The 23,872-nt window shown below is 41.8% G+C and overlaps 1 protein-coding gene and 1 long non-coding RNA gene across 2 annotated transcripts in view; both read left to right on the forward strand.

Moving 5' to 3' along the window:
• LOC306917653 (uncharacterized protein) overlaps window positions 1–4,203 on the forward strand; it is a 144,418-nt gene extending 140,215 nt beyond the window's left edge. Inside the window, exon 3 of the transcript XR_013789210.1 lies at window positions 4,154–4,203. The gene's annotated coding sequence lies outside the window, so the exon portion shown is untranslated. The remainder of the gene's footprint in view (window positions 1–4,153) is intronic.
• On the forward strand, window positions 4,192–13,924 carry LOC306917654. The gene is made up of 4 exons (XR_013789212.1): window positions 4,192–4,238; window positions 5,207–5,270; window positions 5,448–5,518; window positions 13,565–13,924. It is a non-coding gene; the product is annotated as an uncharacterized lncRNA (long non-coding RNA).
• The last annotated feature ends 9,948 nt before the right edge of the window (window positions 13,925–23,872 follow it).

Genomic DNA, 23,872 nt, shown 5'->3' on the forward strand with positions numbered 1-23,872 from the left:
ACGTATTTATACTGCGTGTCAGAGCACATATAGCCTACCGTAGCTCACTGCTCTCAGAATTGCCTTGGTAATCTACTAATCATCTAATTTAATTCAAGGGTCACGGATGATAACTGTCTCAAAGAGCCTCTGTGCACTCAGTGGCACATCTTTTTGTTGTCATTGACAATCATTTGATTGGTAATAATAATTGTGTGACTATCTTAGTAATTTGGTGGCCCATCATGGTGCGATCCCATGGGGGAGGACAATCTTTGGGGCCAGGGCTTAAGGAAGTGCCAGTATTAGCCTCGCAGCAGGTGAGATCATGGTAAGATGATGTGCAGTGGCGTGTACAGACATTTGGAGGGGCAGGTGCTCAAGTGAAAAAAGGGCACCTTGTGCAGCGCGTGGGTTATAGATTTTGGGGCATAAATAATATATTAGAAGCTTTTTTATCAAGAATTGATCATGTCACCATGGTCCACATACTGTACACTGTATTTTTTTTCAAAAGGGCACATTGCTGTCCAGAGGGCAAGGGCAGGTGGTGCTCTAGCACCCCCTAGTGTCTATCTGTACACGCCACTGATGATGTGCTCGACCGTCGTCATCTACTGATAGTCATGGCGATTTAAGTGCCTTACTAACACCACCATTTCTCAATTTTGCGGAGAAAGCTTCATTGTGGAAAAGCTTTAACTGCGATTTTGGGGTTATAGTTGTTAGGCGTTAGGGTGATAGGGGGTTAGTGTTATAGGTTAGGGCGTTTTCAGTCTGCTGACCTACCGACTGACGACTGAGTGCCTTACTAATCTTTTAAATAAGCCCACGGTTCTTTGTTATCGCAGGGCAGGTACTCGGACTGACAGAACAATCATACCTGGTGGTTAATTTCATTCTGATGACTGGTGCCTTCACATTTCGCCTTTATACAGTACAGTACAGTACACTCACATACACACATTCACACACCAAAAGCGGAATAAAGCATTGCGAGGCACCAACCTGCTCATCGGGAGCAGTTAGGGGGGCAATTGTCTTGCTCAAGGACACTTCTACAGTAACACAGGGGAGGGGATTGAACCAGGAACCTTCTGATTCCCATCCGGACACTCCTGAGCTACTACACAACCCCATATGTGACCTGGCCATCGCCCACAGCCCCTTTATTGATTAGTAACGTTTTCATAAGAGTGGCCAGTTCCTACCCGATATTGCGTGGGAGTCCTGAGTCCTGACGCCTCCACTGTGAGCTTGTAGATGTGCTATTTTTGAATAGCCAACACAAAAATCTAAAAATTACACGCATGCTTTCCCGATCCTAATGGGTCAGAAATGATGTATCTTCTGTATCCTTCAGAGAGAACGAGACCATCTCCCACCATGCAACAGCACATACTATAAGGCCCCATTTACACTGGCAGCCAAATCCAGCCTGAATCAGATCTGAGCCACCACCAGATTGGAATCTGATTTGTTTAAATGAGCCTTGTGACATGTCTGGCTCGGATTTCAATCTCGATGTGGCACAGATCTGATTCAGGCTAGATTTGTCGGCCAGTGTAAATGGGGCCTAAGAGGCCAGGGTTCTGTGACACACCTTCTGTCTTATTTCTAGAAATGTATAATAAACATGATTTGTCTGTATCCATCTACATGCATGGGGGGGGGGGGGGGGGGGGGGGGGTGTAAAGGCCTGATCGTCAGGATATAAGTTTCCACCCACATGGACCGTATTCGTGTACGGTTCTCTTATAGGAGCATTCAGTGATTTGGGTGATTTGGAAACCCCCCCCGGTCCGCCCTGGTAACAAGATGTGCACATGCACACGCTCTACAGTGGGGGGGACACGCAACAGGCCAACAGCATGTGCGTGTGGTGCAATGGATAGTGCATTGGACTTCTAGGCATGTCAAAAGAGATCATCAAAGGCTCTGGGTTCGAGTCCCACCAGAGTCACTAAAGGATATATAAGCTTTTTTCAAAATATTTTCTAATAAAAACCTAAACCATCTTTCAGATTGGGCTGTACCAAACCAGATATGAAAAGCAAAGATACATCACTGAAGGTTGAAGTCTCTGTTGGCGCAATAGGCTAGCACACTCGGCTGTTAACCGAGAGGATGGTGGTTCAAGCCCACCCAGGGACGGATATTTGGAGTTTCCAAATTGTATACGCTGAGAAATATCTGACAGTAGCCTACTGCACTTATGAAATGTTCAGGTTTATGTCTGTAAAACGCTGATCTAAATCTATCCCTCAGCTTATACCCAGACATACTGCCAGCAGGGTCTTGAACCTGTGACCTTCTGCTCACTAGGCAGCCACTCTATCCATTCACCTATGACTGTCTTCTTTTTCACTGTGGTTCTCAAACGTTTTCATACACATTGATATGTATTTGTCACGGACCCCCATGTGAAAAGATGTGCCAGATTTACATTTAAAACTTTTAAAGTATCCAAAATTTGGCAAAAATGTTGAGGTTACCTTCATACATGGTCAGAGGAAGACATCAAACCTGCAACCTCTTGTTTCATATGTCGGCTATTATCTCAGTGAGCCATTGAGCTTTTGTTTAATATTCATTAAAAGCCAAATCTATGATTTCCTTTGTTCATAAACATTAATTTAAGACAAGCAACGGCACAACAAACCATCGACATTTTTTGTTTTTTGTTATTTTTGTTCCCAAAATGTTTTAACTATCTCGATATGTATTTTGTGCGTATAGTTGTTCAAGACTACAACAAAACTGCCAGCATGTCACATGATCGTGTGACACTGTCTACACGATCATAAGGTTGTGGGTTCAAGTCTTCCTGGGTCTTTACTCTGAACCTAGTTTTGAAGACTTTCTTCCAGAAACCACACTTAAAAGCCCTAAAGAAATGTGTGTGAATGTGTGGAGGTGCCGTAGGCTAGCGAGTTTGGCGTAGCCACCTAAGCGACCATGAGTACCGAGGTACATGGCCAAAGCAGGTTCAAGGCCAGCCGGGTACCGAAGCGTAACCAAGCACCGAAGCCAATACTTATCTATGTACTCTGTTACCCTGGGTTTACTGGGATGCAGTACAGTGGGGCCGGGGAGCGTTTCACCCCCTGGTGTTTCCACACAGTAGAATTGGGGGGTTATGGCAAAAATAAATGACACCTATCTGAAATTGTATGTAACGATGACATTAGGTCACTGGACTGCACTCCTCCCACATCACTGTTTGATGTTGGTGCTGCCCCTTCTGCTGACATCTGTCCTTTAATCAAACTAAGCTTATTTATTCACACTTGTGATTTATTAAATATTGCTACCCACTGTTAAATATTGGAATGCAGTCACATCCAGCTCAGTGATGCTATTAGAAGTAAAAGTTACTAATGAACATTGAGATTCTGTCACGGTCTGCTCCTCGCACCGTGGACTTTGACTGTCCTTATTTAGGTTTTGGACTTGAGATAAGATTTGTCATTTCAGTATGCTCTGTTTTGATCTTTGGCCATGTGTTCCTGACTGTTCTGTTTTTTGTACACTGTTGTTGCCTTGGTTTTGTTTGACTTATTTTGTAGTATTTTTCCTAGTGTTTCCTGTCTTCCTAGTTACTGTTTTCCTGCCTTGTCTAACCTTGTAATTGGTCAGTGTTTCCACCTGTGTCCTGTTAGTCCCCCAGCCTATCCCAGTGTTGATTGTCAGTTGAGTTCACCTGTGCCCTGTTCTCCTGGGTCTATTTAAGCCCTGTGTTTGCATTGTTCTTGTTGGTTCGTTAGTTCCCTGATGGGTGAGTTCCTGTTTTTTTTTAGTTTTATCTGCCTTTTGCCCAGTTATGGAAGATCCTGAGTTTGATTAATGAATCCTTCTAAGTTTAATTGTTCTGCCTCAGTGGTGTCTCCTGCATTTGAGTCCTCATCCCTAGTCACCGTAACAGGTTCCTTATAACATAATTAATACATCTGCATAAATGCAATCTTTTACTTTGTCTATTGTAGTACACCTAGCCCTCATCGACAGGAACTCTTCCATGTATCATTTATTTTAGAACACATGCCAGCGTTTCACCTCATCAATTCTAACTTGACAATCAAAAAGCTTATTATGATGATTCAACAGAAGAGTTCAAGGTGAATCCGTTATCAGTATCTTTTAACATTTTTATATTTATTTTTTACGTGTGTAGGGAACAGTTTATGGACAACAAGGTTGTCTTCGCTACTCCTGCGCAGACAGGATGGACGAACCAGGATGGATGGATAAACATCACAGTGAGTACAACTCTGCACCCCCTGCTCTCTCTCTAACCGTGCACAAACACCCAGCATCATGTTTTATATTCAGTGGTGGAAGAAGTACTCAGATGTTTTACTTAAAAGTAAAAGTAGCAGTTCAAATTTGGGTCACGGCCTGAAAGGTTTGTGAGCTGTTAATTGGCATGCATTATTTTGAAATTAACATACCATTCAGGAGCTGAAGATGCTGTTTGTAGATTTTGATTATTTGTATGACACCTGAATGTTACAAAATCTTGTAAGTCCATATGGGGTGGGATTCCTTGGAAGCATGACACTTAAAGGACAACTTTAGTTTTTTTCAACCAAGGTTCATGTTTTAGGCTGTTATTAGAGAAAGTAAAAGATGAGTGTTAATTTTTTTTCATTTGCTGCTTTCTTTCGTTTTATGAATTTTAGCTGTTGACAGGGGAGCATTGGATGATCTAATGAACACATGAAGTGATCTCTCTCTCCCATACTGACATCACGTGCACCCAGTGCATGTAAAAGGAGGAGCCGGACAGTTATAGCCTGCAGAGAGTCTATTATTTGCTCAAGAGTTGAACTTACTGGTTTTTGACTCATGCAAAAGTAAGAAAGGCTATGTAATGGGAAAAGATCTCTTACCTTCAGATTCCATAGATTTATTGAGATAAAATAATAATTGATTATTTTATAATCTTTTTAATTATTTTATTAGTGGTTTAAATTTCAGGGTTAAATATAAATTAATCTTGTGCTTATTCCTAAACTCATTTCACTGGTGCCCCTTCTAAAATTCAGATTGATTTTGACTTTTAATTTTGAAAACTTATAATTCAGATTTTTGAATAATTATTTCATAATTATGAATTCCACTGATATAAAATCTACAGGATTAAAAATATACAACTACTACACTCCACAGACTTGTTTGAAAGTTGTGTTGGATTTATTTTAATGTGTATTTTCTTTGCACACAGGCATACTTTAGAGGTGCAATCTGAATCACTCACAAACGGCCGTTCTTAACCCAACATACCACAGGTGGGCGCTGAACTATAATAATAATTTTGCCCACCACCCCCCAGGCCCCAGTGTGACCGCTCTGGCTGCTCTGTCTATAGCTATAGGATGTGATCATTATTCTACTGTTGAAATGAATGGATTATAAATATAACTGTGCTTCGCTTTGTGACCCATGACCTTTGTGTTTGACTTCAGTGGATCCATTGATGAGGGAGTGCATCAGGATCCTGATGCAGAGGATCCACCTTCTATAGCGTTACCAGAGGGTAAGAATGTAACCCTAACACCACCCAAAACACCACACCCTGCCTGAGGGTAATAATTTAACCACAAAACGACCTACTGTAAATTACCAAAGTCCTGAAGGTGCCATACAGCTGAGTTCTGTCCTCCTCACAGAGTTACTGTTATAATGTAGTTGTGAACCACATAGCAGTGGACAGAGTCTACAGCTGGCATAATGTAGTTGTGAACCACATAGCAGTGGACAGAGTCTACAGCTGGCATAATGTAGTTGTGAACCACATAGCAGTGGACAGAGTCTACAGCTGGCATAATGTAGTTGTGAACCACATAGCAGTGGACAGAGTCTACAGCTGGCATAATGTAGTTGTGAACCACATAGCAGTGGACAGAGTCTACAGCTGGCATAATGTAGTTGTGAACCACATAGCAGTGGACAGTCTACAGCTGGCATAATGTAGTTGTGAACCACATAGCAGTGGACAGTCTACAGCTGGCATAATGTAGTTGTGAACCACATAGCAGTGGACAGAGTCTACAGCTGGCATAATGTAGTTGTGAACCACATAGCAGTGGACAGTATAGCTGGCATAATGTAGAACTGTGTCGAGGCCGGGCACAGGACACAGGACTCCTTGTCTACTAATCCAATAGTTATGGAATAATCACTAAGAAAATGAGCTATTGCAGACCTAGTTTTGCTCCAATGTTCTGTCTGTCACTGACAGAGTCACTGTGCCGTGTAGTACCAAGGTACCGCACCAAGTTGTCATACAGTAGAAGTTTTACTCATAGTGCTGGCGGCGCCACGGTCATCGACTTATCGTGTCATACAGTGGAAGTTCTACTCATAGTGCTGGCGGCAGCTGGAAGAAGGTGTCATACAGCTGAGTTCTACTCAAACAGACTTCACGACATAGTGACACGGGAGAGAACATTAAGCCAAACTATGGCTGCAATAGCTAATTTTCTTAGTGATTATTTCATAACTATTGGATTAGTCGACAGGGAGACCTAGACACAACTGCATTATGCCACTGCTATGTTTTTTTTCACAATTGCAGTATTCCAGCTAGGGATGTTAATTGTTATGTCTATGTAACTAAATCTTTTGCTTTTATTTATTTTTTTCTACGTTGCCTGATGCATCATGAGGACACCTCTACACCAGCAGTGGATCGAGAAGAGTACCTGAAGGGCTTTACTGAACTGTAAATCTGTATAAAAAATACCAAAACCCTGTCTACTTGATGACTGTGACACACACATTTATAACTTACGATGAAACTCACTTTCTATGAGAGAAACTTCCTATGAAACACACATATTTCTAACTTACTATGAAACTCACTTTCTATGAGAGAAACTTCCTATGAAACACACAAATTTCTAACTTACTATGAAACTCACTTCCTATGAAACACACACATTTCTAACTTACTATGAAACTCACTTTCTATGAGAGAAACTTCCTATGAAACACAACTTACTCTGAAACTCACTTTCTATGAGAGAAACTTCCTATGAAACATAACTTACTATGAAACTCACTTTCTATGAGAGAAACTCCTATGAAACACATATTTCTAACTTACTATGAAACTCACTTCCTATGAAACACACACATTTCTAACTTACTATGAAACTCACTTTCTATGAGAGAAACTTCCTATGAAACACAACTTACTATGAAACTCACTTTCTATGAGAGAAACTCCTATGAAACACATTTCTAACTTACTATGAAACTCACTTTCTATGAAAGAAACTTTCTATGAAACACATATTTCTAACTTACTATGAAACTCACTTCCTATGAAACACACACATTTCTAACTTAATATGAAACTCACTTTCTATGAGAAACATATTTCTAACTTACTATGAAACTCACTTTCTATGAGAGAAATGTAACCCAGGTCATGGAGACTGGTTACTAATGAAGAAATGGAGCAAGTCTACCTAACTTGATTTTCCCCTGTCATGCTGCTGACAAATAGTCAGCCAAGGCCATGGAGACTGACAGGTGAATTTCACCCAATCAGACGACACACCTCAACTGCTTGCCCCGCCCTTCTCTGCTCCCCAGTCTCACACAGAAGCTGCACTGCACTGAAGAAGTCCCCCATGACAGAGAGAGAGCGGCACAGAGCCCAAACAGTTAATAATTAGAACAATAAATAAGCTTAAAGCTAGAAAAGACAGCACACACACCTTGCCCATCAACTGAGGGCTGAGAGTTTGTTCTGCTAAACATTGGTGAGTTGCTACAAACTTTGTTAGCTAAGCTAGTAGCCATGATGTTTAGCTAAGCCTGTAGCCATGATGGTTAGCCATGAGAGTTAGCAGCTAATTGGCTAGAGCCACCATGCAATTCCAATGCTTTCATGTTAGCACAAATGTTTGGCTAGCAGTAGCACATTGTTCCAAGCTAACCTACCTGGTCAATTATATGGAATATAGTTTGAACAGAACTATTTTCTGTCATCAATGTAGATGGCCGTGTGTTGCTTTTATTTAAATTTTGTACATTTTGTTACGTTTTAGCCTTTGATAAAATAGGCTGCTAAGTAAAGGATACTTTCCACACCTTTCATTTCCTAGCTGTGTGCTGGGGGTAGCTGCAGCATCACCATTCCTGGTGATTGAGAGCACTTTATTTGGATACCATTGGTGAGAAAAGCACTTTTGTTACAATGCATTTTATTTAAATGAGAATGTATTTTATTTTCATACTGAAAGAAGTTTGTTTTATTTTATTTTAATTAATTGAAACACACTGAACGGAAACACTGTAAAGAATTACTGTTAATTATAGTTCATGCTGTCCTGTATGCATGCCATACAGGTCAGGTTTTTTGGATGAGGCCAGAGTTTAGGTCTACCAAGGATGGCGAGCGACTAACCCAGGAGGATTGCATGCGAAGACCATCTTTGATTTTCCTTGGAGATCGATTCACTCTGCAACAAGTCTGTGTGTTCTATCAGTGTGGTAGGACAGAACTGAGCACAATCACAGAACTTGAACACTACAAAGTGAACACTGCACAACATCCATTGCACATCACTACTACACCTCACAGTGTGGTTGGACTGTCATAGACTCACTCACATACAGTACACACCTGTGTGGTCCATATTGGGTTTATTGACTGAAGTGTGTGCATTGATGTATATGGTGTTTTGAATTGAAGGTAATTGTAATTTCATTCTGTATTGGGATTAAGAGTTCATGGATCCATAGTTCAAAAATATTCATACTTACCATACAGTTAAAAGGATATTTACAATTAAAAAGATATCTATAGTTAAAAGGATACTAACTAAAAAGATACTTACCAGGGTGCACCCGAGGATAAAAACCAGTAGATCATAAAACTAGATTAAAACCCATAGGTTCAAACCCATAGGACCTGTAGCGTAAATTAAAGGGTACTTCACCCAAAATATTTAAAGGGTTTAATTTGAAAGATAATAGTGATCTAATCACTGACGTCAAGAGGTGACTACAAGTTACGCACTATCTGAGCTCATTATTGTTGTTTACTGTTGTCTATATCTGTATGTGTGTTTTTGGTACCATTCAATTTATTTACTATTTTCTATAATACAAGCCGGCCGTTCTTTATTACATGCTACATACTGGTGTGGTCTCATCTCAATCATTTTACTCTTATGCTCCCAGAGCCGAACCTAACTGAATACTAGTCCAGATGTAATACTTTATTGTTCTTGGTCATACGTCCATTATACAAAGGTATTACCGGTACACTTGTTACAGAAACTTCCTATGAAACACACATTTCTAACTTACTATGAAACTCACTTTCTATGAGAGAAACTTCCTATGAAACATAACTTACTATGAAACTCACTTTCTATGAGAGAAACTCATATTTCTAACTTACTATGAAACTCACTTTCTATGAGAGAAACTCCTATGAAACACATATTTCTAACTTACTATGAAACTCACTTTCTATGAAAGAAACTTCCTATGAAACACACATATTTCTAACTTACTATGAAACTCACTTCCTATGAAACACACATTTCTAACTTACTATGAAACTCACTTTCTATTGTACTTTTACTCCACTACATTTATTTAAAAACTTCTGTTAACTTTACCTCACTTCTTTTAGCATTTAGTTAATTATCTTAACTAAGATACGAGTTTGGTTGTTAAAAAAGGTTGGCATTGTTTAATAATAACTGATCTAAATAAGGACCTAGAACAGGTTTTTGGAGCTCTAACAGTGACAAAGCCATGAGAGCAATGATACAAAAAAGTAGTAGTATATATGACACAAGATGTACGCGGTTATAGATTTACTCTCTCGATGTTGAATTCCGTTTCGTCGCATTCAAAGGTGTGTGTGTGTGTGTGTGTGTGTCTGTGTGTGTGTGTCTTGTCTTGTTTGTGTCCAGACTTCAAGGAGGCGTTCGGTCTCTTTGACAGAGCTGGTGAGAACCTGGTGGCCGATATCTGTAGTGCTCTGGGCGGCTGGGCCAGAACCCCACCAACAAGGAGGTCGCCACCATCCTGGGAAACCCAACCGCAGACGGTAAGAGGCCACACTCACACACACACACACACCCCTACGTACAAACTAAAACATGCTAATACATAAATACATCAAGTCGTCAAGAATCATACGTAAGCTAAGAACCTAACAGTGGAATATCTATATAATGAAACTATGCGTAAACATACACTATAGAGTGCTACAAAAGGAACAACTGTCAGTTAGAAACCTTGTATATTCTTTTTTTTTTTATGTCATCTTTTGATGCTTATTTTATACTTTGTCGCAGTGGTTCCCAAAGTGGGGTCCGGGGACCCCCAGGGGGTACTTGTGGGAGTTCCAGCTAAATGATGATTTGGAACTAGGGTTAGGGTTAAGGGTTAAGGGTTAAATTGTGACTGGGGGTGCTATGGAGGAGCTGGCTATAGAGTGTCGCAGTCCCGCCCCCTTTCATGACGACGCCAGGCCCAGGAAATGAATCACAATGCATTTTTCCCATTGACATTTCAAAAAGTATTTATTTAAAGACCTAACCCTAACCCAAATCATAACTCAAATCATACACAATATTTTGGACCAAACAAATTATTACATAGAAGAAAAACAACAAAAAAAGTGTTGTAACCTGCCGTTTTTTTCTACTTTCTAATTCTTTGTTTGGCCCAAATTGTGTTTGTTGTCATGATTTGTCACGACAAGAGTTGGCTTTGTCCGCGACGTAAACGTCTTCATATAAATACTTTCTGAAATGTCTGAGGAAAATGAACAGAGAATCATTTCCTGGGCCCTGGTAGGGGGCGGGACTGCGACACTCTATTTAGAGGGGGGGCTAATGAATCAATGAATTGAGTCAGTCAATTTGGCTTGTTTGGAGGGGGGCTAAAGCCCCTCCTTACCCCCCTGGAGCCGTCCCTGATGAGGCATCTATTTTTGAGTGGTGTAAACCACTCCTACAACTGGCTTTGTTATTGAGTGGTGTAAACCACTCCTACAACTGGCTTTGTTAGTTTGTCTGTCTGTCTGTTCGTACCAAAAAATGAGCATGGTTGCTATGGTCACCCAGTTCACACGGGTGTGATTTCATTACGTCAGACATTACGTCAGACCACAGCTGATCAGTCTATATAAGACCTTACACCACTCAGTTCACACGGGTGTGATTTTTTAAATATAACACTACCTGGTTTACCTGTGATCCTAGTTAACTGAGACACTACCCTGTTCCTGGTTTACCTGTGATCCTAGTTAACTGAGACACTACCCTGTTCCTGGTTTACCTGTGATCCTAGTTAACTGAGACACTACACTGTTTTTATGTGATCCTAGTTTACTGAGGCACTCAACTCGGTCTCACCCAAAGGGTAACCCAAAGGGTCTAACCGAAACACAGTGAAATAACACAGATTGGCAATTCTGTACATACACTAACACTACTAGCCGTTGAAAGCCACGCCTCCGTCGCGGTCAAAACAGTAGTAGTGTAATATGTACGGATTTTGGGGTTTACTAGTCGTGTGTGTTATTTGAACGTGTTTGGGTGAGATCGGGTTGGAGGCACTACACTGTCTCTATGTGATCCTATAGTTTACTGTCTATGTGGTCCTATAGTTTACTGTCTCTGTGATCCTATAGTTTACTGTCTCTATGTGATCCTATAGTTTACTGTCTCTATGTGATCCTATAGTTTACTGTCTCTATGGTCCTATAGTTTACTGAGGCACTACACTGTCCCTATGTGGTCCTCCATTGCTCTGGTTTGTTAGTTTAAGTGGTGTTTAATATACTGCTCAATATACCACAGTAACTTTGGGTCCTGGACCCCCCTGTTGACCTCTGGGGGGTCCAGACCAACAGGAACGCACCTGCCGCCCCGCGTCCGAAACGGTACTGTACTGGCACACCCGAAATCACCATATATACAGTTAATATGTGCGTGTGTTTGTGTGTGTGTTAGGTTGCGCACAGGTGGTGAAAAACAACCATGCTGTTTCCGTGCTCAGACGCAGCCAGCCACCCACCCAGCCACCACCCACACACATTATCATAGTCACTTAAGGAAGTGGTTACACCACTTAAAAACTCAACAGTTTTTCTCTCTCCACTACTCTGCCACTCAGGTTGTCTTCTCACCACCTCAAGCTATACCCAGACTGAGCTTCTCTTCTTTCCTGGTAAGTCGTGGATCTCTTGGCAAACGATGTATTGTACGTTTGGAAACATTAAAGTTCATAGACTTGGCTGGCAAATGATTTACATATTAGTGCTCTAAACAAACATTAAAAGGTCCATAGACTTGGCTGCCACATGTGATATGACTAATCTTCAAAAGACATGCATTGGGGATGAATGACATGATGAATGGATTATGTTAAAAATCTAATTTAGATATCTTGCTACTTGAACATTCATTGTTCATTGGTTATCTGGCATTTCAATGTACTGATACAATTGTGTCGCAGATCAAACTTCTGCATATATTTCATAGATTCCACAGACTTGTTTGAAAGTTGTGTTGGATTTATTTTAATGTGTATCTTCTAAATGTTTAAGAGGTCATTAATATGTCCGTACACGGACAAATGTGTCCATGGCAAGACTTGGTCTTGTCCGTGGTGAATTTTCTGTTTTACACACCAATATAATGTTAGGCCGATTGTTATTGGTTTACCTGTGATCCTAGTTAACTGAGACAATACTAGGTGATTTTTTTTATTTTTTTCAACCGGGCCACACAGCTCATTATTCTACTGTTGAAATGAATGGATTATAAATATAACTGTGTGCTTCGCTTTGTGACCCATGACCTTTGTGTTTGACCTCAGTGGAAAACACCAGACCCTGCCTGAGGGTAATAATTTAATATATATATATACTGTAAATTACCAAAGTCCTGAAGGTGCCATACAGCTGAGTTCTAACCACATAGCAGTGGACAGAGTCTACAGCTGGCATAATGTAGTTGTGTCGAGGCCGGGCACAGGACTCCTTGTCTACTAATCCAATAGTTGGAATAATCACTAAGAAAATGAGCTATTGCAGACCTAGTTTTGCTCCAATGTTCTGTCCGTGTCACTGACAGAGTCACTGTGCCGTGTAGTACCAAGGTACCGCACCAAGTTGTCATACAGTGGAAGTTTTACTCATAGTGCTGGCGGCGCCACAGTCATCGACTTATCGTGTCATACAGTGGAAGTTCTACTCATAGTGCTGGCGGCAGCTGGAAGAAGGTGTCATACAGCTGAGTTCTACTCAAAGTTCTGGAGGTCCTGAAGGACTTCACGACATAGTGACTCTGTCAGTGACACGGGAGAGAACATTAAGCCAAACTATGGCTGCAATAGCTCATTTTCTTAGTGATTATTTCATAACTATTGGATTAGTCGACAGGGAGACCTAGACACAACTGCATTATGCCTAAGTCCACTGCTATGTTTTTTTCACAATTACAGTATTCCAGCTAGGGATGTTAATTGTTATGTCTATGTAACTAAATCTTTTGCTTTTATTTATTTTTTTCTGGGTTGCCTGATGCATCATGAGGACACCTCTACACCAGCAGTGGATCGAGAAGAGTACCTGAAGGGCTTTACCCAAATTATGTTTATTTACCCAAATTATGTACAGTGTCTCGCTGTTGCAAACATAGTGGATTTATACCAAAAAGCATGTTTTTGCAATAGGCGCCCCCCTACGGATGGAATTGCTTAAACCACCATGTGAATTAAATTTGGGGTGGGCTTTGGAAGCCGCTGAACGATATACAGACTATTCTGCCTGTGGTGTGTTTTAATCGGATAGGTCATACGGAATGCAGGGAAAGTGAATTTTTGATTCGAGGATTTAAAAAATCATGTAGGATACTACACTGATGGTAGATCTTGTGATATGCTAGCTTATCCCTGGAATAAAAGTTATGTGTTGAGATAAGCTAAAAACATGTCACCCAGGTATAAGGATACACTTTAAGTACTATTTAACTGTTTTTGCTGAACTGTAAATCTGTATAAAAAATACCAAAACCCTGTCTACTTGATGACTGTGACACACATATTTATAACTTACGATGAAACTCACTTTCTATGAGAGAAACTTCCTATGAAACACACATATTTATAACTTACTATGAAACTCACTTCCTATGAAACACACATTTCTAACTTACTATGAAACTCACTTTCTATGAGAGAAACTTCCTATGAAACATATTTCTAATTTACTATGAAACTCACTTTCTATGAGAAACTTCCTATGAAACATTTCTATTGCCCCTCTGAGAGCTGACTTTGTGTGATCTCACTGATCCAAATAGCCTGCTTTTTGATCTTTGTAGAAAATGTTTAAGACACCCTTCCTCTTCTCATGATCGAAATCCAAAGCTGTTTTATTTTTGTCCCCCTCAAGAATATTGTAAATACTTTCGTTTTCTTGGTTGTTTTTTTTGTCTGCCCACTCTTCTTTTTCTCCTTCTGAAATGTACGCTCTGAAGCGACATACCCTTTGCCCCTGTTAAGTGTTGACCTGATGCCATATGTAGTCCTGAAGAAAGCAAGGATGTTACAGAGACACTGGAGATGGAGTCACTTGGAGGGGGAAGGAGGGAAGACGGGTGGAAAAAAAATTCCTGGGAAATGCACTTGTGTCCTTTGTATGAATAGAAATGATGTTATTGTACTGCTTTTTCCAAATAAAAAAACATTTCTAACTTTCTATGAGAGAAACTTCCTATGAAACATTAGTGTCTTTCTTCCTTTCTCTTGTATCTTCTCTTTCTTCCTTCTCTAGTGTCTTCCTTCCTCTTCTCTAGTGTCTTTCTTCCTTTCTCTTGTATTCTCTAGTGTCTTCCTTCTCTAGTTTCTCTCTAGTGTCTTCCTTCTCTAGTGTCGTTTCTCTCTAGTGTGTTCCTCTCTCGCTCGCCACACCCCTTTCTCTCTCTCTCGCCACACCCCTTCCTCTCTCTCTCGCCACACCCCTTCCTCTCTCTCTCTCTCTCTCTCTCTCTCTCACTCACTCACTTCCACTCACTTCCTCTCACTTCCTCTCTCTAGCCACACCCCCTTCCTCTCTCTCACTCACTCACTTCCTGTCTCTAGTCACACCACTTCCTGTCTCTAGCCACACCCCTTCCTCTCTCACTTCCTGTCTCTAGCCACACCCCTTCCTCTCTCTCACTTCCTTTCTCTAGCCACACCCCCTTCCTCTCTCTAGTCACACCCCCTTCCTCTCTCTCACTTCCTCTCTCTCATTTCCTTTCTCTAGCCACACCCCCTTCCTCTCTCTAGTCACACCCCCTTCCTCTCTCTCACTTCCTCTCTCTCACTTCCTCTCTCTCACTTCCTCTCTGTAGTCACACCCCTTCCTCTCTATCCACACCCACTTCCTCTCTCACTTCCTTTCTCTAGTCACACCACTTCCTGTTTCTAGCCACACCCCCTTCCTCTATCTCACTTCCTGTCTCTAGCCACACCCCTTCCTCTCTCTCACTTCCTTTCTCTAGCCACACCCCCTTCCTCTCTCTAGTCACACCCCCTTCCTCTCTCTCACTTCCTCTCTCTCATTTCCTTTCTCTAGCCACACCCACTTCCTCTCTGTAGTCACATCCCTTCCTCTCTATCCACACCCCCTTCCTCTCTCTCACTTCCTCTCTCTAGTCACACCACTTCCTGTCTCTCTCTCCTTGTATTAAGATTTCAGCCAGATCTGGATTTTATTTTCATAACCACCTCATTTTATTGTCCTACACCACCGGGGGGCAACACCGCCCACTCCCATACATGGTCCATGACTTATCAACCGGTAGGAGAACTCGAGTGATGGGGAAGGTAGAGTCTTTCCGCAGGCGGTAGGGTCTCTATCCATTGCGCCACCACAGCGTCCTCCTGACTGAGTGAGATTTCCGGGCGCTTATATCTTCTTCTTTCTTTAAAGTAAAGTTTCAGAGTAAAGAGCAGAGCGGGATTCGAACCCACAACGTCTGGATCATGTGTTCAGCCATGTAACACACTGAGCTACCGGGCTCTCTGTGTTCTGTCATGGTTTCTCCTCTGTATTATCTGACTAACATCCATGATAACACTTAAAGGCACTAAAGACACATGTGATGGAACAGCAAACGCTGTTAAGATGCTCTGTATATGATCCCAAGGCCCCATTTGAAGTGACAACCAGAAGAACCTAAAACAGAAGCCAAACTATGAGGAATCTCAGAGAGCTGAATCAAAGTGAGCTCTGTGGCTCCCGTGTTAAGGCAATGTCTATGTGAGCCAGAGGTTGTGAGATCAAACCCAGCTGAGCTCATTCTACTTTCACTCTGGAGCATGTTTTGGAGAAGAACACTGGAAAGAGATGGAAAGCTGAGGAGGAGCCGGCACCATGCTCTTCTCAAAGAGCATGGTGGCTCTCTGGGTTAAACTGCTGTCTATGTGAGCCACAGGTTGTGGGTTCAAGTCCAGCTCATGTCCTTCTGCTAACACATGTTTTAAAGAGTGACGTCCAGAAGAACACCCTACAACTGTGGAAGTTTACAGAGAACATGATGGCTCTCTCTGTTAAGACACTGTGTATAAGATCCTCAGGTTGTGGGTTCAAATCCAGACAAGGCTCTTCTATCTGAATCATAGATGGGCGGTCTGTGGTATAATACCTATTATTCATTTGGGTGTCCTTGACATGAAGATGTTTGAGAATCATTGTGTTGATAAGAAGAGGCAGCTGAATGGGTAGAGGTGCTGCCTGGCAAGCAGAAGGTCCTAGGTTCGAAACCCGGTCCAGGCAATGTGGCAAGCCCTTAACTGCTCTTGTGTGGGATAGCAAAGTGAAGCTTTCCCTGTGGCATTAAAGCATCACCACTGTATGTAGTTTGGTATATCTGTGGCTAATTTGGATACAAACAACATGGCAGCTGACTTCATTACCCAAGAGTCTCTGCAAACATGTCCGGCAAGGACGTTCTAATATTTGCTTTGACTGGCAATGACACCCCCTGTGTTTATACATTTATGGAAGGATGATTGTTATTACTTAAACATGTACAAACTGCTATGAATAGCTCTAATTATTATTATTAGAAAGGTGGGCATTGTAATGGTAGCCTACTTTTTATTCAGCCCAACTAGCCTGCACAGGACAACAGTTTTATGTCCACGTGCCTCCCTGTACAGTTATGATTTTATCTTCAGTGGTGGATGTAATGTACAGATGTGAATTATATTCTCATACTGCATTATAACTCATTACACCTGTGGTGTACCGTGTGGCCAACAGATGGCAGTGCAGTACACCATATACCAGTGCAGCCACATGCAGTCCTGAGCATGCACAACAATACACTGACCCTAACTGAGAACTGTATAATCGCTGGTCCTGCTTGATGTTTTACAAATGGTCTCCACATTATATTAGTATTATTGTAGACCTTTTTATTTCTGGGAAAAGAAACCTTCCTCAGTTCAAATAACCATAGTTATGTTAATAGCAGCGGATTCGACCGTTATCTCTGCATTGGAACGGCGAAATCATCCGTTATCAGCACGTTTGAATGGTGCCAAAATGTCCATACTGGCATCCTCACCACATAGCCTGGTCAAGGTTTCCCCCTGGTGGACGTGTCATTTCCAACTATTGTCGGTGCATGGAACTAGGAGCTACTAATATATACTATTCTCTGCCTATCAGGATGTAACTCGGACGGCGCTGAGTCGGGTCTGGTGGCCTTGGCAACGCTCGGCACGGCGACTCGCTCGGCTGTGCCTCACGTAGCTCATGGCCACCAGACACGGCGCGCCTCCGTCAGGACATCAGTGATAATGACAATGCTACAATCGCAGATAATGACATACTGAACAGTGAGGATGCCAGTATGGACATTTTGGCACAATTCAAACGTGCTGATAACGGATGATTTCGCCGATTCAATACATGATACCAGTCGAATGGGGTGGCTATACAGCCATGCGATCTGTTCTCGTATCAATAAACTTCGTCTTTTGGACAATACTTCGTCCTGGGCGTCGGGCGTTAAACCAATCTACTGCCACCTGGTGGACGCAGAGCCAACCGCAGACATATGGCTCATCTGTTAAATGTATTTATCAGTTTTCTAAAGTGTATGATTGGATTTGTTTTGGGTGGTTACGTATTCAGCCTATTATGTTGTGTGAGAACCTGTTATGTGATACTTTTTAATACTAATGCACGTGTTATACTCATGTTTAACAGATGAGCCATTATGTCAGGGAGAGCAGAGCCAGTAAAGGGGGAGAGCTGATAGACTCTACTGCCAGATGTCTCACTAAAAATCACACCCGTGTGAACTGAGTGGTGTAAGGTTTTATATAGCATGATCAGCTGTGGTCTGACGTAATGTCTGACGTAATGAAATAAGGTAAGGTATTATGTAGCCTGATCAGCTCTGATCTGACGTAATGAAATCACACCCGGATGTGATTTCACAACTGGCTTTTTCTGTGCAGAGAAAATGACCATGGTTGCTACGGTCATCCAGTTCACCCGGGTGTGATTTAATTACGTCAGAAATTATTTTGAACATAGCAACCATGCTCATTTTTTTCTGCACACAAAAGCCAGTTGTAGGAGTGGTTTACACCACTCAAAAACCTGAATGAGGGAATGTGGTCACTGTCACGTTAAGGAACCGCAAAGCAACAGTGTAGCATTTCCCTTACCTGAAAATACAAGGGGTTAACATTACCATTTAAAATAACGTTTAAGAACAATAAGTCAGGAACCAATTTGACCATTGGAAACCTACCACGATTGCGAGGGCAGAATGCACAACATTGCAAAGCCCAGCAGACAAGTTTGATTCTAGGACACCATAAGTGCGGACCGAGGAGGACAGGCACACGCCGCGTAGACAAGCTTGAAGCGTGGCAACTGGCTGAAGCCCCGCCCCCACGGACCAGCTGAGGAAGCGGTCTGAGAACCCGCAGAGACACCTGACAAAGGCAGAGTGTGATGCTGCTTAAGTACTGCAGTCAATCAGCCCACTGATGAGTAGGAGGAGGAGGGTCCGTGGGCAGAGTGGGAGGAGGATGGGCCATGAGCAGAGTGGGAGGAAGATGGGTTAGGGTTAGGGTTAGGTTTCTGGTTTAAGGACTTCAGTGTTTTGTACCATACTATTGTATGAGTACCGAACAAAGAATGTTTGCTTTCGCCATCTTTGTTGAAGAAGAGTCTGGGCAATTTAAGAGAATCACGGAAAAACAAAAGGCTATAGTCCATGGTCTCGGAACACATGCTATAGGGTGCCAATTTTTCACGATTTCAGAGGATTTAAAAAGAAAAGGTGAAAATCACGGAAAAGCGACAGGCTATAGTCCATGGTCTTGGACCGCATGCTATAGTGTGCCTTTTTTCACAATTTCGGAGGATTTGAAAAAAGTTGAAAATCACGGAAAAGCGACAGGCTATATAGTCCATGGTCTCGGACGACATGCTATAGGGTGCCATTTTTCACGATTTCGGATGATTTGGAAAAAAAGGTGAAAATCACGGAAAAACGAAAGGCTATAGTCCATGGTCTCGGACCACATGCTATAGGGTGCCATTTTTCACGATTTCAGAGGATTAAAAAAAAGGTGAAAAATACGGAAAAGCGACAGGCTATAGTCCATGGTCTCGGAACGCATGCTATAGGGTGCCATTTTTCATGATTCCAGAGGATTTGAATAAATGGTGAAAATCATGGAAAAACGAAAGGCTATAGTCTCGGACCGCATGCTATAGGATGCCATTTTTCATGATTCCAGAGGATTTGAATAAATGGTGAAAATCATGGAAAAGCGACAGGCTATAGTCCATGGTCTCGGACCGCATGCTATAGTGTACCTATTTTCACGATTTCGGAGGATTTAAAAAAAAGGTGAAAATCACGGAAAACGAAAGGCTATAGTCCATGGTCTCGGACCGCATGCTAATAGTGTACCTATTTTCACGATTTCGGAGGATTTGAAAAAAAGGTGAAAATCACAGAAAAGCGACAGGCTATAGTCCATGGTCTCGGACCGCATGCTATAGGGTGCCATTTTTTATGATTTCGGAAGATTTGAAAAAAAAAGGTGAAAATCACGGAAAAGCGACAGGCTATAGTCCATGGTCTCGGACCGCATGCTAATAGTGTACCTATTTTCACGATTTCGGAGGATTTGAAAAAAGTTGAAAATCACGGAAAAGCGACAGGCTATAGTCCATGGTCTCGGACCGCATGCTATAGGGTGCCATTTTTTATGATTTCGGAAGATTTGAAAAAAAAAGGTGAAAATCACGGAAAAGCGACAGGCTATATATAGTCCATGGTCTCGGACCGCATGCTATAGTGTGCCTTTTTCACAATTTTGGAGGATTTGAAAAAAAGGTGAAAATCACAAAGGCTCAGAATATTGAGTATCAGAATTTTTACAAAGGCTTTGCATATGTAAATATAGTTACTTACAAAAGACCAGAGTTCGGGCATCTGAACCCTAACAAGCATACAGGGACAAAAACTACAACTTACACCTACCAAACAGACATCCTCTCTCTCACAGGCACAAACTAATGACAATTGGCTTAACAGAACATGGCATCGGCTGCAGGGAGAGCTGCCATAGCGTTGCTACTCAAAGAGCTGTTGCCACAGACTGTGGTTATAAAGCCCACACTCCAGGAAGACAGCAAAGTCACATGACCGCCTGGCCAATGGGGAGAGTTGGATGATCAGGCCTACGTCACACCCACAGGACGGTGGCTCACGACGGACATCTTCTGTGGAGGACAATTGCCAAACTGTAACATGTCCAAGGAAACTCATAATAAGCAGCCTACTGATACATATATATGGATACACTAGCATTAGCTCCATACATATTTATCAATACTAATCAAACATAACACCAAAAACAGCCAACGGCATGCTATAGGATGCCATTTTTCACGATTTCGGAGGATTTGAAAAAAAGTTGAAAATCACGGAAAAGCGACAGGCTATAGTCCATGGTCTCGGACCGCATGCTATAGGGTGCCAATCTTTCACGATTTCGGAGGATTTGAAAAAAAGGTGAAAATCACGGAAAAGCGACAGGCTATAGTCCATGGTCTCGGACCGCATGCTATAGGGTGTAAATTTTTCACGATTTCGGAGGATTTTAAAAAAAGGTGAAAATCACGGAAAAGCGACAGGCTATAGTCCATGGTCTCGGACCGCATGCTATAGGGTGCAGTAGAGGTATGTGTTTGGCTTCTGCCGGTCGATTTTGATTACCCGCGGCGCCGCGGGTTTGGCTATCAAAGGGTAATTATTATAACCCGCGGTGCCGCGGGTAATGGCGCTGGCCGGCGCTAAGAGTGTTAATTTAACTCCGAGTGTGCAAATGGAACCAAATGGACCCGTTGGTTCTATTTGTACACTCTCAGAATTACATACCCATAAGGGTCGATTTGGTTCCTAACTATCATTTAGCTGGGGACCCCCTGGAACTCCCTTAAGGACGGCTGGGGGTCCCCGGACCCCACTTTGGGAACCCATGTGCTAGAGCACCCCTGTGGATGGTAGCGCCTGAGGGTGGGGTGTATTAAAGGCCCCACTGTGCCGGTCTGTAAGTAGGGCACGGTAACATGTGACCGATATGCATGCAGGTTTTATTGTTACCATGTATGTTATGGACACTGATATTTAAGGGCCCACCTTTGGGGTTTGGCTCTTCTACCTCTGCCTCCTCACTTCTGGTCGTGACCGCTCAAAGTATATAGGGCTTAAGTGTTTAATCTTCTACCTGGGCACTGGTTTAACCTGCTTGTTCTGAATTGCTTTTTGTTTTGTAACCAATGTATTTTCTTTAGGCTACCGCCAGTGTGCTGGTGAGGGAGAGGGAGGACTAGCGATGGAGCTCGTTAATTTTTATTCATAACGAGCAATTTATCGAACTGGCTTATCGAGGCCCCTATTGAGCTTTTTCTATTATTTTGTTGAAAGACATGACGCGACAAATTCTGAACAGAACCAATATCTTTACTGTAATAATTACGATAAAATATTTAACCAAAAACGTATCACTTGCACTAGCATTTACCACTAGGGGCTTCAAATACAGTATACTTTTCTTTAAATGTGTATTTATTTGGGCACATCGATTTAGAATATACACACTTGTGCTTGTATTGTAGTGTCCCTTTGTTTGTTTTTTAAGACAGCCTGTTTCGTAGTTGCTTTGTTGATTGAATGTGAGTGATATGTGTCTAACAAAAACCGACAAACAATACACACAGGATTAAAAAAAAAAAAAAAAAAGTTTTTATTTTTGCATTAGTTCAACAATTAATCCGCTATACCGAGACACGTCAAGCATTCCCTTGCATTGGTTTAAAACAATTAAACAGCTTTACGTACAAATACTTTAAGTACAAATCTTTTTACTAAGTACAATTTTACTGCACAATTATATTCACCCACCTGTCAGAACACATGCACAATTACACAATTCAATAACATTATTAAATTCAATTCCATTTTATTAAACTATCAAAAAGTTGTCTCAAGACACTTTACATGTAGAGCAAAGGACAGCCACCAAGCAATATTGAGACAGTGGTAACGAAAAAAACTCGCTCCCTTAGGAAGAAACGTCAAGCAGAACCCAACTCTAGGGTAATAGTTATAGAATTTGATTGAAATATTGATTGAAATATTTATTAACAGTTTGCAGAATTACAGTACATTTCAAGCACAAACTCAATACAAAGACTGTTAACTGTGAGTGGACGACCCAATTAAGCATTACACTTGTTTACAAGAGGGTCCACCTTGTTCAATTAATGGATTCATTGTTCAAATATAGTGCGGTCAGTTTAAGATGGCACAATGGATAAACCTTTCAGAGAACTTTGAATGGAACAAAATGAATCAGCTTGTAGATCTGCTATTTTTCAATAGCTAGAGTATAACAATGCTTTAAAACACCAAAAGGGGTTCCCACCCAAATGGGTTAAATCCTTATAGTAACCTTTGCCAATCCTAGAAAAACCCTTGAACCCTGAACACAATCCAGGCAATGGATAAAAGACCCTTAAAAAGTAATTTGGAAGACGCAGGAATTCAGACCACACCGAATTATAAAGTTTAGTGGAATTTATACAAATTGATTATCAGTGAAAAGATGTTACAGATCCAGGCTTGACATAGCATTATTCCATAGTTACAAAGTCCGTTCCTGAGTCCTGGATAAAGTTTCTATTCCGTGAATAACACAATTATAGCAAAGATGGCGGAATGTTGTTGTTCTATCGTGATTGGCTGAGATTAATCCATGTTGCTGTCAGCTGACCCACGTGGAGGAGATGGTTGGCATCCCCTCGTTGGTTCAGCACAGTGATGGTGGTGGTGGCAGCGTGGTGACGTCGCAGTCACAAGATGGGAAGTCTGATGGTCATGCCGTGGTCATGGTGACCTGTAGATATGAACCCTGACTTCACCTACACTGACTTTGCTGCTTAGCTGGGTGATATGCACATACGTACATCTGCACGTACATCTGACAAGCCCCTTTCATCAGGTATCATATGTGACTTTTCACTTTGCATCAGGTGTCATCTGCTTGACTCTTCCCGACACCCACAAGCTCTGTGGCACTGAATCGTCCATAATCATAATGTCTCCTATTGCCAGGTTCATCTTAATCTGAGTCCACTGTTGTGGCACTTGAAGCAGAGACAGGTACTCACTCATCTCTTCCAAAACAGTCAACAAGATACTGCACTATTTCACCCTTCAGTGTGTATACAAGTCTTTTGTGAACAGTTTAAGTGGCATGACTGAGGTACTGACACATTTCCATTGCTGACACACGACAAAGGCCA

This window comes from Electrona antarctica, assembly GCF_951216825.1.
Source record: "Electrona antarctica genome assembly, chromosome: 24".
NCBI lineage: Eukaryota > Metazoa > Chordata > Actinopteri > Myctophiformes > Myctophidae > Electrona > Electrona antarctica.